General features: G+C 36.6%; 2 pseudogenes; one reads left to right on the top strand and one right to left on the bottom strand.

Annotated features, from left to right (window-relative positions):
• Positions 1–303: 303 nt before the first annotated feature.
• Positions 304–1479, bottom strand: LOC101702379 (actin-related protein 2 pseudogene; annotated as a pseudogene).
• A 2224-nt stretch (positions 1480–3703) lies between these two features.
• On the top strand, positions 3704–4219 carry LOC101702721 (translationally-controlled tumor protein-like; annotated as a pseudogene).
• The last annotated feature ends 15108 nt before the right edge of the window (positions 4220–19327 follow it).

The following is a 19327-nucleotide window of genomic DNA, read 5'->3' as shown; positions in this document are numbered from 1 at the left end:
AGCAGTAAAGTGAAAATAGCCAATAGGAGTCATCTAAACACATACTTAGAAGAAATAAAGCAGCAGATGGGACTCTTTGACCTCTGATTTTTGCAGGGAAGTGGTTGCATTAAGCAGCCAGATTTACCCACGGTAACAAAAATTTAACAAAGCTTCCCAAGACATCAGAATAAAACTTGACCTTTCCAGTCAAAGGGCACGGAGACGCCTCTTCCATGTTCTGGAGTTGAATGAGTTCAAAGATTGCCAATAAAGGAAAAAAGAAAGCATTATTAGTGTGATGGGATCGAGCCTTGCAGTTTATCAAACAGTCACACCAAGCTTCTCCAGCACATGGACACCTTTTTCCCGATACTCTTGTCAGGCCATCCAAAAGTTGTCTTTGTCTTTCATGATATCTGCCAGAACTGCGCCACCCAGGAAAACCATGTGATTTCTGCTGGGTGGGTCTTCAACGCGGATCTTAAATTTATCAAGTTTTTCCACATCTCCCTTTAAAACTCATTCTAAATAAAGCTGTTTAAGTTCTCGTTCCAACCATGATGGCAGGCCAGGATACACAGTAGATCCTCCAGAAAGCACAATGTGCTTATAGAATTCAGATCTAGTATCAATATCAGCTGCCTGGATTGTGTTAAAAAGCAATTCAGCAGCACCGACCCCCTCGACATTGATCAAGTGAGGCTGAAATAAAGCTTCTGGTGCTTCGAATCTCTCTCCCCCAACTTTAATAATTTGTCCATCAGGGAGTAAGATTCAACTAATACTGTGGTTTCTAAGGCCAATTTCTGCTCTTGTTCAATATTGCATCCCACATAACACAGCTTCTCTTTAATCATTCGAACTGTTTCAAAATCAGCAGAATGGTTGAAGACGTATCCTCGCAACAAAAGCAGCTTGATGAGATATCTGGTGATGTCCCTGCTGGCAATATCCAGTCTCCTGGTGAGATGAGGGTGAGAAAAGCCTTCATACACAGGGCAAATGTGAGTTACACCATATCCAGAGTCCACCACTACACCAGTCAATAAACCTTGAGCATATAAAGTCAGAGCTGCCTGGATGGCTACATATACACCAGAAAGCTGGTATATTTCAAACATTACCTCTACAATCTTCTTTCTATTTTTGGTTGAGTTGATAGGAGGTTCAGTAAGTAAGATTTTGTAATTTCTGGTGTCTATGTTGTTTTTCTGGTCCAAATGTATAGTCCCACAGGTGTTTCATGTCATCCCAATTTCGTACTCTGCCATGTTCCATGGGGTAGTTAACCTCTAACATTGAGCGTAATTCACTGGCCTCATAACCAGCCATAAGATCCTTGATTTCAAAGTTTCACGCTTTGGTGGTTGATCTGATAATAGGTCTGCCAACCAAGGCAGGGAAGATGTGTTCTGGCAAGTTAGAGCCTGCATATCCACACTGCACAAACCCAGTGCCATTGTCACACACCGCCACCTTTCTGCCCTGGCTGTCCATGGTCCGCCCCAGGAAGAGCTGCTGCCATTGAACAACCTACAATAGCCACAGCAGATAATTTTTTATAATATTCTCTACTCTGCTTGCATGCGTTTCTTACTAATCCCAAACAACCTTCTATAAAGTGAATTTTTTGAGTAATTTGCACCCATGGTATTCCTTCATGGGTTAATAGTTAATTCTCTAAATGGAAGTTTTATGAATAACTCATTGTTGTGTATATAATGTGCATGTACAACTGCTTTGCCACAACATATAATTTTTATACCACTTTAATGTTTTCCTTAAGGAACTATGATATGATGACATCTGGTTTCCTAAATTAATGAGTTTTTTGTATTATTCTAGTTGAAGACCCCTTGAAAAGTGGGATAAGCCATCTGATGGGACAGTCACGCACGTACCACTGGTAATTCAAGGTGCCTGATGGAACAATCAATTCAAATTAGAGATTCCTGATTTGAAGATAGTCATATGAGTCATGTGAGTTATGAGTTTTGAATTATGTTAAGGTTTGTGATGAGAAGTCTACTGTAATTTTAATGGGTTTACCTTTATAAGTGCTTTATTACTTTTCTCTAACCACTTTTAAAAGTTTGTTCTTGTGTTGGACTTCCAGGATTTGACTCTGATGTCTTGTGGAGAGGTTGTTTTCTGTTCATGGCTCTTTGGGATTCTGTAAGCCTCACTTTTCTGTATGTCAAATTCTTTTCTCATTAGGAAAGTTTTCTGGTATTATTTTAGTAAACAGATTTTATTACATTTTTGCTGTCTTCTGACTTTTCACTAATTCCAATTCATCTTTTAGTCTTCTCTGCATCATCTAGGAGCTATTGAATCCATTTTTTCATGTTTTATTGTTTTTAAAGTATCTCTCATTAATTAATCATGGACTATAGCCCTGTCTTCTATCCTCACATTGGTGAATTCTGCTGCCCATACTTTCGATAAAAATGTTAGTCTCCCTAATTTCTATTTGTAGACTTTTTTTTTGGTACCAGGGATCAAACTCGGGTCCTTGCACTTGCGGAGCAGGTGGCAAAACCACTGAGCTAAATCCCCAGCCCTATTTGTAGCCTTTTAATGCACCCTAATTTTTTTTTTGCTGGTCAGTCATGTTTTTCATCATTTTATTTAGTTCTGCTAGTTTTTTATTAGTGTATTGCATATACTTGCTGATCATTTTATTTATTTGACCCATTGTTTGTTTATTTACCTCTTCTGTGAACGTTCCAAATGCCTTATTTTTGTGTTTGTTATCTTCCCTGATATCTTTTCATATAAATCAGCTGTGTGGCTTTTGCTTTCCTCCTCTTCAGTGCTCCATGAATCAGTTTTTGGGGAACTGGAGATTTTGGAGACATTTTCTTGGTTTGTCTTCTCATAGTTCTATTTTCTGCTTGCTTGTTTTTGTGTTGAGACTTGTGGATTGATGGTAGTGGAAAACTTTGTTTGTGGTACAGAGATCTCTAGTTGATATCTACATTTTAGTGGTATCCTCTGGGCATGGCTAACGGTTTTTGCCTTTGTCTCAGGATCCAACCACTTCTGTTTAGTTAGGATAAGGTGTTGCAGATTATTTTTCCCAGTCCCAGCTCTCCAGGAATGGGCCACAGTATTGTCAATAACCTCAATGCAATCCAGATACTAAAATACCCAGAAAACCAATTAATAGCAACAACTATGTCACCTTGGCTATAGCAATAAACTCAGCATCAATTATAATGTCAGATACAAACTGAGTACATTGATACCTTGGTTCATGAATTTAATTTGTCCCCGAATTCTGGAGAAGATGGCCGCATTCATATTCCTGAAGGAAAGAAGGCTGTGGTTGTGTTTATCATCTGATGCGGAGTTTGTGAACAGAAGCAAAATTTTGCTGAATGGCTCTGTTTAGGAACTGAATTGTTTACGAAAGAAGTGTTCATGAACCGAGGTATTATTGTATTGATAAACTCTAAGGACCAACAATGTGCCCCACCATAACCATAAAAAAGAAATCTATAGTTCTAGTATAAACACTAAGACAAACCAAATAGTGACCTACTGTTGACTTACAGTATATATCTACTAAATGGAACAACTTTACCTCTACTAATAGTAGAACAGTATTCACCAGCAATAAGGTAAAGAAGCTTTGCTGACCCTCCCCCGCCCCCACACCTGCCAACATCGCTTGGTTGCACTGTGCTCGCTCTGAGCTCTGGGCTCCTGCTAAGCTATGATTATCTAGCGGGACCTCATCAGCCAAGATGAGATGTTCTCCGACATTTACAATATCTGGGAGATCACGGGCGGGCTATGCCTGGAGGTGGAGGGCAAGATGATTAGTAGAGCAGAGGGTAATACTGATGACTCCTTCATTGGTGAAAATCCCTCCGCTGAAGGCCCAGAGGGCAAAGATACTGAAAGCACAGTAGTCACTGGTGTTGATATTGTCGTGAACCATCACTTGCAGGAAACCTGCTTCACAAAAGAGGACTACAAGAAGTACCTCAAAGATTGTTTGAAATCAAAGACAAACTTGGAGAACAAAGACCAGAAAGAGTAAAACATTTTATGTCAGGGGCTGCAGAACAAATCAAGCACATCCTTGCTAATTTCAAAAACTATCAGTTCTTTATTGATGCAAACATCAATCCACATGCCATGGTTGCTCTCCTGGACTACCGTGAGGATGGTGTGACCCCATTTATGATTTTTCTTTCATGTAGGTTTAGAAATGGAAAAATGTTAATGGTTTCGGCGGTTACCTTGGACCTATCACTTGTCATAACTGGTTGCCGCTTGCCATCCACACAACACCAGGATTTTAGACAAATGGGACTGATGTCATCTTGAACACTTCATTTATTTTGACCCTGATTTATTTGCTGTGAAGGCATTGTTTTTCAGGGAAAAAAAATATGTTATGTAGGTTGTCTAAAAGTAAAGTGCATTTAAATTCATTTGAGAGAATGCCTCTTAATTTAATACATGTATAAACTAAATCCATAATAGTGTTCATGGAGAAGATAGAGCCCTGTCACAGTCAACTGCTAGAAAGTATAAGACTGTCTTCAGATAACTTCTGCAGAGGAAATTACAAAGTTTTAATTCTGATTTGCAGTGAAGGGGAAAAGACCATGCTAATAGCAGTGTCAACATTTGAAGTGGAGACATATATTTCATCACCTACAGTGGAGTTGGAAGGAAAAAAAATAGGGTAAAGTAAATTAAGTATCTGAAGATTCATACAGCTTAGTAGTTATACTGGTAAAGGTGGAGGGGTTAGGAAATGGAGAATGAAAAAAAATTGAGAAATTAATCAATGGGACGTGAGAAAGAGGAGCGAAGTGAAATAGGAGGTCCTATTGAGTTAAAGGCAATTAGTAGTGTTAGAGAACAGTTGCAGGAGAGGAAGAACAAGAAAAAGAAGAAAAAAGGTAAACAGAGCAAAATATAGGAAGTAAAAGAAATACAAGAGGCTAAAAGGGAAAAAGGGAAAAAGAAACCAAACCTCCCAAAAATCTGATGAAGGAAAGATGAAAATAATACAAAATAGAAAATGTTTTAATAAAGATTGAATCAAAGAAAAAAATTTCTGTGTTTTTGAGTGGGTAATTTCTTTCCAAGATCTGTAGTCTTAGAATCCAGTCAGTCATAATTTTCTTTACCTAGCTTCATGACCTATGGGTTTTAAAAATACCATCCCTGCACCAGAGGCCCCTCTGCTCATTCACCCCAGATTGTGGTCACCATCCACATGAAGGTATACTTGCTCCCTTTGGTAGAAGAGAAACACCATCAGCTCTGTGGTCTCTGCAGGATGTAGGCTGCAAGGTGGAAGTTCAAGTGGCCAGTTAGACTTAATGTCTACAGTCATAGAGTCTGGTTGTTCCCTTCTCTCCCTGACTATTTCCCTGGTCCAACGTAAGGTCGATTGCTTAGTCCTTGAATCTGCTGCCCCATTCCAAGGGGAAGCAAAATGTAGAGCCAGCTTCGAGTTGGTGGGCAGTCTTGCCCTCAATTTAGGGGGAGGTGTTGGACCTTCACCTGGAGTAGGCCTGCTTGCTCACGTCGGACAAACAAATGTAGGATTTCAGAATTATAATGTAATTTGGGGATTTTCTTTCACAAATTCTAAAATTTTAGAAATATAAAATTGAATTTGACAAGTTTTATTCCCATACTTGGTTAACATAGCTGTTTAGAAACCACATCTGTAGTCATATGTTCTCCTAATTTTCAGCCTCTTCCTCCCCACTATTGTGCCCTTTGCTAATAAAGTTGTACAGGCTGGTTTGTTCCCAGGAAGAGAGGGGTGGTAATTAAGACATGCTCTCCTATTTCAGATTAGCTATACTAGATATTGTATTTCTTCTGTTGCTTAATGCTGGTTTTTTTGGGGGGGGGTGTTTTGGTACGGGGTATCGAACTCAGGACCTTGCACTTGTGAGGTAGGTGCAGTGCCACTGAGCTAAATCCCTGGCCCTGCTTAGTTTTTTAAATAACACATAAAAAGTTACTATTTTTTTCCATTAAGTTTACTGGTACATTTTAGGTATACAATACAGTTACACTCATCATTGGGATCTTGTACTTTTACATGACAAATCTTGTTTCTTATTTTTTCCCCCTTCTCCTGCCCTCCCTTCACCCCCTCCACCCTTCCCTATTTACAAAACTTTGTTTCCATTTTTTTCCTTTTCTCATATTTTTTCTTTTTCCTTCTTTCCTTTCCCCTACCCTTCCCACTTAAAAAGTTACTATTAGCAACTACAAGGAATCTGAAACAATTGAGGTGCCAGTTGAGACCTAAACTTGAACCTGTGTATCTTGAAAGCTATAGAATATTTAGATGAATACACAAACAGAGTCCTTCCTAATATTGCAGATAGGTAAGTTAATTAGATATTTTGCAGGCAGTTAGACAGGGCCTCCCTTAAGGTGCCAGCTCTCCAGGAGACAACACAGGAAGGACCCAATGTGGAGAACAACTGAAGCCCATTCACTGGTTAGCATTATGAAAAGGAAAAGAAGTACTACTTCCCGGAGAGATAGATAGCAGTGATTGATATTCTAAATGGGAAATTCCTTGTATGTGATTTGTTTTCCCATTTGATCCCCATTTAATCAATACTATCTGGGTGACTGTACTTGTTATTGGTCGGTCATGGTTTTGTCCCACCTCATGCCGACCTTGTAAATTTCCATTGGGTCTTATAGTTTTTCCCACTTGGTACCCACATCAGCATAAAGCTTTGCTGTATAAAACATCTTCAATAAGTGGGGTGGGTGGGCAACCCACTTTCTGGTCCCCCTTCTGTCTATTTTAGACAGAAGCTTTCTTTCTCTCAATAAATTTTTCCTACTCTTAACCTCTGTTGTTCCTAGAGTTCATTCTTCAATTTTAGAGAACACAAATTCACATTTCACATATCTAATGGGTTTGGGAGTTACATCTCTTCCCCCTATATCACTAATACAGAACAAAGTTATAGAAGTGACTTGTAGACAGCTGCACCTGGACTTTTCTACCTTCCATCTTCCAAGTTTTGCATTTGCCTGCTCTTCTGCTGTTTTTTTTTAAATTATTTTTTTCAGCAACATGCTCTCTTCTCTAGTCCTTTTCAGCAGTTTCTTCTCTAAGTGGACTCAGAGGTCCTCTCCTCCTGGCAGCTTTCACATTCCATCACTCAGGCTTTTCCCCCTTCTTTTAATTCCACACATGTTGCAAGGAGGATTAAGGTAGCATGGATTCTATCCTGAAGGCTTCAGACAACATTCCACATACAGCATTTCAGAAATATGGTTATTGTTATTGTTTGCAAATGTCCAGCAAAATGGCCTTTGTTCTTATTAAAAGTAATGGGAGGGCCGGGGATTTGGCTCAGTGGTTTCGTCACCTGCTGCGCAAGCACAAGGACCCGAGTTCGATCCCCAGTACCATAAAAAAAAAAAAGTAATGGGGAAGTCACATTCTACCCAAGTCTTGTACAGATAAGGAAATGAAGATCTAGAGAGATTAAAATGACATGTAGGATTATATCCAAGTTTAACAAGTGGTTGAGTTCATTTAGATTTATTTTCTCTTATATTCACTAGAAAGTAGGAAGAAAAAAATTACACCCACAGTCAGTACTACAATAGTCCTTCAGAGAAATAAGTGCAAGAAAAGTCTCCTTTTAGTTCTTTCATGTTTAGGCCAAATAAACAAGACTTTCTTGGTGCCTTTTACTTTCCTCATGGCCATCTCCTCCTCCCACTGAAAGTCATGCCTTATTTTCTAAAGTATTTCAAGGACCTACCAATTAATTGTTGTTTCTGTAGGTTTTCTTCTAAAGAATATATTGTTCAGAAGGTATGATTTACCATTGGAATTTGGGACACAAGCCTTAGCAAAAATATGACCATCTGCCTAGAGTGCCCTCTGGGATAGAAATATCTCTCAAAAAGTCTAGATCATAATAGGAAACTAGTTAAAAATTCTTTTTGCTACATATTTCACCTGGCATTGACATAGATGCACTAATTCTTTAAATTGTCCCAGTGTTTTTCCTAGGGGTATTTAGGGAGGTCCTCAAGGAGGTCTGATGTCAGGGTTCTATCATGTTGTTCCAGGCATGGACCCCCAAATTGTGAAAGTTCACTGTAGTGTTAACAAATATCAGTCAGATGATTCATTCTTTTATTCTTTCTAAAAATTAAAGCCTTGAATTCCTAATCACTTTCCATATTCTTAATAATATGGAAGTGGCATTACCTCTGTAAATATTTCCACCAAAATGTAGTCTCAGAAAACTTTTCAAATGTTAGGGCACCTGGGGATTATCAATTAAAGATACAAATCATTCAGTGTATGTGTGAAGTTCATGTTATTTTGACTTTACTACATAGAAAGTGAAGTTGCTGAAGTTCAGTAGTGTGTTCAAGGTCACCCAGCTAGTGAGTGGGAGCTGGTACCTGAAACTGGGTGCAGCTGATTCCCACACCCACATTCTATACCACGCCATGCTCTGCCTCGGCAACTGAGCATGACAGATCACTGGTGCTTCCAGTGTTTGGGAGAATGCTGGGTGTCAGATGATGCACCCAAGCAAGGTAATCCTTCTTTTCCTTTTCCCCCAAAACTGAAATGATACAATGCTAGCCTCAGCTTTATGCCTACAATACTAGACACACTCCTGAATTCTGGTGAAAACAAGTTCTACATTAAAAGGCATTTAATTTAGATTTCTTAGTTTAGAGCGTCGGCTATTTAGAGGTATATTTATCTGTCCTGACAAGGATGTACTTTGCTATTTTATTCTCATTTTTTTTCCTTTTTTGGGAGGCGGGGAGAAGAGAGTTTCACTACATAGTTCAGGCTCACGTTGAACTCACTATGTGACTCAGGCTGACGTTGAACTTGTGGCAATCCTCCTGACTTAGTCTCTGGAGAGCTAGGATTACAGGTGTGTGCAACCACACTTGGCTGAGGCATCTTTCCTTATCTGTTATGATGAGGAAGTAATAGATTTGATACTTTATTCTTTTGTGGAAGCTTTTAAGGTCCTGAAAAAAAGATTAAATGAAAATGAAGGAGTTAGTTTGGAAGGTGAGGCATGCTTTTATTTAGTTTATTGAACTTTTTAAATTACCCTACTATTTTTGCAAGTATAAAATAGTTTCCAGATGATCTGCTTTGCTTATTTTCCTGTGAGACAGCCCATCTACAAATAATCTAAACATATATATATATAATAGATATTATATATTTTATGGAGGAAGGAAAATATTATTTCTCTTAAATATTGTATTATGGAGATGGGAATATATTATATCTAATTATTAAATTTATATATAATTGTTAAATATTATATATATATTATATGTATTATAGAGGGGGTAGTTATTCCCATTTTCTATTTTAATTCATCTAGAATCCCAAGAAGAGCACATATATGTATAGCATTTGTGACAGTTAAGCTTGATTGTGCTAGCTTGATTGATTTGGGACCCACTCAGGGGTTTGTGTCTGGGTGGGTCATGCCGGTGGGACCTTGCAGTCTATATATGGTCCCTGTCCCCTTCCTCTTTGATATTGTTCTCCTACTCCTCTTTCTTGCTGCCATGAACTAAGCAGCTTTGCTCCTGGCACAATATTTCTGCCTTGAAGCTAGCCAACCATGCACCGAATCTCCTGAACCATAATCCAAGTTCAACCTCTCCTCTGTTAGATGTGCGTGTTAGGTATTTTGTCCCAGTGATTAGGAAAGCTATTACACATATTAGGAACAAGGCCAGCTGATGGCTAACCATGATGATAGAAAATGGATATTCCTTTTGTCCAAGTCATTTTCATGAAATGTACAAATGGTAAAGAGACACAAGGAGATTTTACAGCACCTCAAAGAAACAGTTTATGAGCAGAACTGACAGGGATAAATGACATACGATTTCTGCATGGGAAAATAAGTAGCAGAAAAATTTTCTGTGCACACTGGACTAACATGAAAGAATTGAACCAATACTTTTGAAACTTATTCCACCTGTTTAAAAGAGAAATAGAGATTACTGTTGGAGCTTAGATAGTTATGTTTACATACGTAAAGAGATCTTTTCACCAATTTCTAACCCATGTAGCGAAGGTTAAATTAAAAATTAACTTACCAAATGGAGTAAAACATTTCTTTAAATCTTAACCAATCCTTATATAAAATCCTTCTGGGTTTTAATCTAAGTTTTAAAATTCTTTGCACCTGTTGCCATCCTTTTTTATTGTACTTTTAACTCATCTCGCCACAGACATACATTATTCAGTGCAAATGTGCTTTGACTCAAAGAATGTTCATTGTGAGATATACCAATAGCAGTTAAGATTCTGCAAAACTAAAACAGGGAAAAGTTGGTAAAGTTAATTTAAAAAGTAAAGTGGTTCTTTAAATTCTATTGTGATACTGTCAGTGATTCTTAAATCCTAGACAACTTGGCTTGGGTTTAAATGCACAAGAATTTAGCACCGATAGAAAGTGCTTGTGTTTAAAGTGTGCTTTTTTTCTTTTTGAACTGAGAAACAGTAGAGGCAACTATGGTCTTGCAAAAGCCTAGCCAGATGAATCCTGAGTTGGGGAACAATAGGTTCTTGGCTGCTCCCTTCCACAAAGGCACCAGGAATGCAAAGCAGACCTATGGCTATCCACCCGCCCACCTCTATAACCCCCCACATAAAGAGTCATCTAGGAGAAAGTGCTCCTTGTTGGAGGCTGCCCAGTACCACATGCCAGGCTTTGCAAGTGTTCCCTGAAGCCTTTTATATATAAACTACAACAATCAGAGCAGGCAAATTTTCCTCCTTTTCATTCACTTAAAATTTAATATGTAGTTTCCTCTATAAAGAAGAATTAGTAACATGAAAGCATAGTAGGTAAGATAGTAAGATAGCTGAAATACGGGAGGAAATGTTCTAGCAAAGTGTAACATGAAGCCGGTATGTCTCAATATTACGAGTTTGTATAATCTTTTAATTTAAGTACTTGTTTCTTACCACCGTGGAAATATCTGCAAGAGTTCAAACAAGAAACTAAAAATATAGAAATAACTTTAAGGTGGACACGAAGAAGCTGACCCAGGGGAAACAGCCATTTCCTGGAGAATAAATATTGTAACCAGGGTGTGAGTAAAGTTCTTATTTTGATTTAAATTTAATAACAATATCATTTCAGTAGTATAGATGAAAGTATAGGAAGTAATTAATATTCTTGATATTTTCAACTTAGAAAACCAATTTATTTCCTATTAAGATTAAAGATTTGTAAGTTATCTTTGCTTTTATAAAATAAATACACAGTGAAAAGAATAACAGGAAAAAACTTCTAAGATCATTTAATAGTAACATCAAAAATATTCATAGTGAAAAAAGAGAATGGTAAACAGGTTTTGTTGCTGTCTGCTTTCTGTGGAGCACTGGTAGCATCAGAAATACATAGAGCCAAATAAGTGAACAGAGGAAGTGAAATGTTATTCCTGTTTGAATTATGTTACTTTCTTAGCCAAAAAAAAAAATTGAGTGAAAACCACTGTGTGCAAATTGGCTTTGAATCCTCATATTCCCTCTTAATTTCATGTATTGCTTTGTGCTATTTTTTTTTAAATCTTTTTATTATTATTATTTTATGATGATGATTATTATTACATTATTACACAAAACTTTGACTTTCCTTTTCGAGTTCAGGGATATTACATATCTTCAAACAGGCTGAAATCTGTATTTTGAAGTTTTACATGAATATGCAGTTGTAATGGTCTCTTGCCATTATATTACCTTTTTGAGTGAAATGCACACAGATTACACAGAAGCAGAATCTTCTTAAAACTTTGGAATTTAAAGTCATTTAAGTTACTTTTGTCTTTGGAATGTGAGCTTAGACTTTTAATGTCATAATCAGACATATGATTGATTTAATGCACAAATGTAGATATGTACTAAATCTAACAATAAAATATGAAAAACTTTTATTCTCCTCCTCAAACACTAAGAAGAAGAGAAATGCAGTTAACAAAGTTCTTGAAGTAAGAGAACAGAATAAGGAATTAATCAATTTTGTAGAAGTCCACAAATCCAAAAGGCCACTCTTAATGATTTCTCAAAATGTACTCAACAGCCAGATATTTGTATTTCTTTAAATGCCAAATTACTAAGTAACCAAGTAACCATCTAACTATAGAAGTGTAGAGTAAGAATTGACTAGGGTTTGGCAGGGAAGACCTGGGCTCGTTAAGGCTGTGCATTAAATTTTCAGAGGAGGAAACAAATCGATAAGAATGAAGAAAGGCAGATTAATCCCATTTTTCCACATACTTCCTGAGAACTAGAATTTAGGGATTGGTGTGATTCCTTGAGTTGTGATTCCAAAGAGGTTCTCAGATAGGGCAGAAGATAGCCTAGTCCTAGTGGTAGTGAGTGACCACAACCATATATCTGAAATATTTTGTTTTTCCTAATAATAGTGAAAATATCAGATTTTATTTTAATTCTTGTCAAAGAACTGTAAACACCTGGGCTTTAATTTTAATAAAAAGTTTTCGTCTGAATTTGACAGTTATTTGCTAATTTTCAAATTATAGTTGATCATTCTCTAGTATCAAAGAATGTCAACAATGAGTTAGGAACCTGTTTGAGCTCATAGGTTTTTTCAGCTTCAAACAGTCTTTGTTTTTGGATTCTGCTCAATTTTTATTTTTTCTTTTTTCCTGACAGCTGGTACCTATGGATTCCACATCTGTTTCTCTAGTATACCTGTTAGGAAAGTTGCTACTTCCTTCAACTACAGTGAGATTTTAATGAATGTTACAGGAACAAATCACATGCCTAATGAGAGTGTTGCTTCTCCTAAGTTAGCTGACAACATGACTTTTAATGAGCATAATCAGAAATTATGTGCAGAGCCTACCTTCAGAAAGGCATATCACCAGGAGATGATGATTGTTACCCAGCCATTTTGGAACAAAATGCCAAGGAGGCCACCTGCACCAGGAGATACCTTGAAGAGAAGCTGCTAATTACCACCCACTACTCACTGAGGACTATGACTAACAAAATCAAATGACAGTCAGCAAGACAGTTGGTGAGGAAGATGATTCCAAGACAACTTGCCCACCAAATGAGACTGATGAGTGAATAAAGACATTGACTTAATCAGAAGCAAAATAAGCGTATTCAAGTGTTTTAAAAAGAAATTTTTAAAATATAAAGTTTTGAAGTTGAAAATATCTTTATCCTAGCTGCATATGCTAGCACTGGTGTTGGTGTATTTCTGGAAATTGAAACTCTGACTTTTGGAGTAATGTTTCACTAAACCAAACATACAAACAAATTGAATGAAAGGTGAAGTGGTTCTGATTTCATTTTTCACAGTATTAGGATACTTTTCTTGAGTCTATTCTTCTTTTTCTATTCCCCATCATGAACATGCACTTGTGTAAGTTTGTTGTATTTCTGAATGTTTGTAAGTTTAGAGAACACCTTGCTGGAACTTTTATTAATTCACTTATTGACTGTGATCAAGGTCACTGTCCATGGATAGACATGTAATCGATTTAATGGGATATAAAAATTTGTTGAATACCTACTATACCATAACCTCCTTTGTTTTGACATTGTTTCCACATACACTTTGGTAATATTTTTCTTCCTAAATGTTTTCTGAAGATGACACTGTGTCTTGAAAACATCTGACTCTGCAAGTCAGATAGTCAAGACCCTTGATAAATTTACTTTAAATTTTTCTTTGCTTCAACATCCTTAGGTTTTAGTCAAAGTGGGCCTTTGAATTATTCAGTTGTTGTAGACTCTCCCATATCTTTAACTTTGATAATATTCGCTCCATTCCTTAGATTATGTTTTCTCAGCCACTCACCTTTTGACAAAAGTTATCCAAGGCCTAATTCCAATGCTTCTCCTTTACAATGCCTTCTTTGCCTTATATACCTGGAATTTATTAGCCAATCTGAATTCTCATATAGGACTTATCATTTATTATTTCTCTTATAGTTGTTTTCTGTAATTACTTTACTTATTTTATATACTATAAAGTTCTTGGGGCAGGGACCCTGTTTGGAAGTGTCCACATGTCAGAGAACATCACTCATAGAAGGAAAACTCTGCAATATGCTCACACATTAATTCTATTTGGTTCTCATAATCAATTTTCTAACTTTACTAGGAAGGAATTACTAGTCTTATTTTAGCATATGAAGAAGCGAAAGCTTAAAGAGGTTGCAGGAATGTCTTAAGCTCCATCAGTTAGTGAGGAAATTAACATGAGCTTTTGATTTGTAATGTAGTGGTCTTTCTCCTTCATGACACTATACTTGTTATATCTCTGTGTTGTGATAGAATTGGTGGAGGGACCAAATAACTGTAAGGACCAGTCCATAAGTTATCTACTACCTACTTGGAACAAACCACTAACACAGTCCTTAGGACGGTACTGATCTCACTGTAATGCAGCAAAGCATAAACAAGGATTAAAACAGAATTGAAAAGTGTCTGCACAACATCACTACTTATAAATGCCTTCATAGTGATTTTAAAGTAATGTTAATCTAGGCTTTTATCTATTTTTTGCCTTAAACAGAAATCCACTTGAGAACAATGGCTATTTTTTATGCATATTGCATCCAGAAGCCTTATTTGCAATAGATGGACTATATGTATTCTGTGTACTCCTTTTGTGCAATTATGTGTATTTACAGGAAAGAACAATATTTTACAAGAAAACATTTCAGTGAAAGCAAACTCAGGCCACTATACTGAGACAGAGGGTAAAATATGCTAACTGGGTATGATAAAAAAGGAAGGAAAGCACACACTGGAATAGTCAGCAAAGAAACACTAAATATACCTAACAAATGAGGCAGTGCACTTTAATATTCTACTGAATGGAAAGTTTTTTCAACCCACTGATGCTGCACAGGTGAGTGGTGTCTAGAGACCTCCTCTTTATCTCTTCAATCCACAAGCACAAGTGACCTATGGAGTCACACAGGACTCTGTGCTCTTATGGGTCTCACACTTGGTTTAATGCTCTGTTGCCATAAACTTTTAACTCAATGATTTTTGATAAGGGGCCTATATTTTCATTTTGTACTGAATTCTGAGAATGGCAGAGCTAGTCCTGCCTACTCCCTTTCCAAGCCTGTAAATACCTACCTTGCAACTCGTTTTCTTCCAGACAACCTGGGCCATGCCACCTCTATAGACTCAACGTGGAGACACTCTTCTGATGAAGTCCTAAGAAAAATAGGGTTGTAAGAATATACAAAAGACAAAAATCTCCCTGAAAATTAATGTCTGGGAAGTCTGGAAAGAAGCATATGAGTGGGAATACTGGAAACAACAAATCCAGGTTTTCCGTAACATTTTCAAAAGCATTTATTAAAGAATACAGTAAGAGATTAGTGTGCAACTGTTGTGGGAATCTTCTCATTATCCTGATTGACAAGAACCTGATTAGAGGGATATGTCTGGCTTTAGATATTTATTGTGAAAAATCTGAAGTCTTAAAGATAAGAAGTAGTGATAATTAAAAGAGGAGAAAATGAAATCCATCAAAAATGTTAAAGGCCTTGGATTACAGTGTCAAGAAAAGTTTGAAGTTCATAGCTTCACCAAGTATATGAAGAAATAATGTTTGGACAATTATTTTCTAGTTTTGTAAAGGAGATTATTCCTGAATGGGATGGGTCTGTGATTATGGAAACTTTCAGGGCACTGACAATAAGACACATCAGAAAGGCAACCTGACATTAGTTTCTTGATTGAAAAGGGATGATGAAAAGAATCTCATGATTGAAAAGTACATAGAGAACAGGATGCCTATTTAGGGTGTACATTTCAGAATGTTACTATAGCAGTGGTTTCACCACTTGTTGAGCAAGCGCAAGGACCCGAGTTTGATCCCGGGTCCACACAACCCCCCCCCCCAAAAAAAGAAGAAAATCAACAGGATCAGTAAGGTTAACTGGGGGAGGAAAAAAATGATGACTATAAGAGAGAAGATAAAAGGAGAAGAATTATTTTAGCATTCAATTGATTATCATTTGAAAGTATTTCAAATCTCTTGAGACAGGGGAATATTAGCACAAGAGTTTGAAAATTCTTTTTTTTTTTTTTTGGTACTGGGGATCGAACTCAGGTCCTTGCACTTGTGAGGCAGGCGATGGAACCACTGGGCTAAATCCCCAGCCCAAGTTTGAAAATTCTTAAAACCTTCTTCTTCTTCTATGCGTAACTCCTTGCTTGACAATTATTCTTCATTTCCCTATGTACCTATCTTCAAATACTTCCTCTGTGGCTTTTCAGAAAAGTTGGTTGGTGAATATAATAGTAGCAGAAATTTGTGATTCCCAAGCCAAATCCAGTGTAACATAAGTAAGGCACATATTTTCCAGATACTTCAAGGAGAAAACATAGACTAAGTCCTTCCTTTGGCATCTGTGTAAACTGAAAAGACTTAGATTAGCATCTTATAAAAATAAATTTTCTTTTTCTAGAAATTTTCAGTGTTTGCATTTGGAATGGGGTAGGGAGTAAGACAAAGAATGAAGTAAGGACATGAAAGAGAGAGTGAGAGAGAGAAAAGAGGAAGTGGGGAAAGAGAAAAGAGAGGAGACCATATATAAAAAGATAGTTTGATTACATAAATCAATTTATAACTGTGTGAGTATTGTTTCTGAGAGGAAATGAACAGCACTTCTTTGTGTCTCTTTGCTTTCCTTCTCTGCAATTTGTTAATATCTCTCTTATGAAAAGCAGCAGTCCAGCATACTAATAAATGCAAGTGATCAAGACATTTTAAAAAACATTATGCTTTTCTATTACGTGGAAATAGTTAAGATACAACAGGAATGACCTGAAAAACTCATAAGAAATATGTTATGGATGACGATAAAATGAAAACCTAAAATTGAAACAATGCTTAAAATTAAAGTTCAAGATGAGAATTTAGAAACTGAAAAATAAGAAATAGTGGCAATAACTTAACTATGAGAGGTAATAAAGATTAAATAAATATTACCAAAATGGGATAAAATGCTAGAAAATAAGAAAAATAGATATATTCTTGAACTTGTGTTATTTGCTTAGGAAAGATAGCTTTTTTGCTGAATGTATAAATATGAAATAGAAGTTTTAAACGGTAGGATACTTCATGAATCCTGAAATCAGATGACTGCTTTACTAAATTTGATTATATGTTACACCCAGGTTGAAGTCATTCCAACTCGACTCTGTGTTCCAAACCCTGTAGGTGTATGAATTTGCTAGTAAAGTGATTTTTGCTGGATATTTACAGGCAATTTCTGTCTCTGTGATGTAATCTGAATCCCAAGTATAGCAAAGAGAAGAAATAAAAGAAGTAAATGAAAGTCAAGGTAAACACCTTATTTCCTGCTTCTTTAATATAGTTTAGTGATGGCACTAAAACTGAAAAATAAGCTTATGGGGGAAGCATAGATTTTTTAAAAATGCAACTCTCAGCTAATTATCTATATAATGTGATTTTCATAGGTGTTTTCCTTGGAAAATATTGCTGTAATGTTAAACAACTATTCAAAGAGATTTACTATGGGCTATAACATGAAATGTCTTAAATTGTCTCCCTCAGACAGTTCATTTGTTTGGGGTGTGTGTGTGTGTGTGTGTGTGTGTGTGTGTGTGTGTGTGTACCTACTTTAACAATAGTAACTACAAAGCACAATAACAAAAGAAAGCAACTATTCTGATATTTGCAGGTTTAGAACAATCACGGAGTTCACAGGAATTTTTCCAGTAGCCATATCCAGGATATCCTTCTCCTCTTCTTGAAAATTGTGTCCCCCGCCTCCTAGGTTTAAAGATCTGTCCCAATTTGTACCTGTCATTTTCTTACGTGATTCCATTTCCCCAGCCAATGGTAGAGCAATAGTCCAATCAGTTCCAATCTTTAGTGTGTCCAGTTGTCCTACCTCTACACACCACTCCTGAGCTTCAACAGTGACTCTAAGTTTTTAAGAGTCAAGTTGCCCATTAGCTTCTTTCCTAGATTTTCAGCTATTGAGTTAGAGGAAAACAGTCTTTCTTTTCTTGTCTGAGTGCTGACTGTATGAACCTTGGGTTGCTACAAGGCAAGATTTGTGTCCTTGTGGAGATATTATTCTGGGAGAATAAAGTTAAGTTCAACACAGAATTGCCATATCACCCAATGATTCTATTCTTAAATACGTCCCCCCCAAAACAGAAAGCAAAGACTCAGATTGCTGTACACTAGTGTTCTTAACAATATCATTCATAAGAGCAAAAGGGTGGAAATAATCCAAATATCTATGAGTGGGTGATGGATAAAGAAAACGTGGTTTTTTAATAAATGGAGTCCTACTAAGCCATAAAAAATGAAGAATTAGAGACATTTATAGCTAAATGGATGCACATTGAGGCAACACTCTTAAGTGAAATAAATAGGACACACGTGTAAATAGCGAATAGTTTTTCTGGTGTGAGAAACTGTAAGTGTAAATAGGGATTAAAAGGTATAATAGATAATGTGAAATAGGAAGAAAAGGTGCAAAGGGGAAGGGGAAGCAGGAAGAGTAGGAGAAAGGAAAGAAGGGAATGAGAAAATGAAAAAAATGGATATGAGAAAATGAAAAAAATGGAGACAAAAGTCTTTGTAAATAGTGAGACATGGAGGGGTTGAAGGGAGGGCAGGGGAATGGGGAAAACATAAGAAACAAGAGTGATTATGTAAAGGTGCAAATTTCCAATGATAAATGCCATTGTATTGTATATCTAAAATGTGCCAATAAAATAAAATTAAAAAATAATGAAAAGCTAGAACATATTTTTATCCATGAAAAGGAATGAAACTGGCACAACTATAATATGTAGGAAATTTGAAAACATTAAAACAAGTACAGAATTTTCATTTGGAATGATGAAAAAGGGCAAGAGATGGTTGTTTGTGAGGTTTTCACAATATTGTGAATGTACTTCTGGCCATTGAGATGCATAATTAAAAATGACTAAAATGTTAAATATTATTATGCAAGTTTATCACAAAAAAACTAACTCCTCTCACATTCTCCTAGTTGATGAGAATCTTAGAAAGTTCTAAGAGTCCAATCCGGTTGAGCTGTCCTTTGAGTTTCTCCCTTGTCTTTTCTGTGGTTCAGAATTGGCAGCTGTTTCCTGCTTTGTGTAGGTTGTGTTTGTATCACTTGAAATCTAGAGTTCTAACATAATTCCGAAGAGAGCTTTCACATAATTTATATAGACCCCAATCCAATGACAACTCTAAGTGTGTATGTTTCAGACTGAACGTTTCCTCCTTTTAGAATTCATTTC

This window comes from Heterocephalus glaber, unplaced genomic scaffold (genome assembly GCF_053883595.1).
Source record: "Heterocephalus glaber isolate CG9 unplaced genomic scaffold, H.glaber_assembly_v1.0 deba00000546, whole genome shotgun sequence".
Taxonomy (NCBI): domain Eukaryota; kingdom Metazoa; phylum Chordata; class Mammalia; order Rodentia; family Bathyergidae; genus Heterocephalus; species Heterocephalus glaber.
The sequence above is the reverse complement of the archived record's forward strand: the minus strand, read 5'-3'. Positions and strand labels throughout refer to the sequence as shown.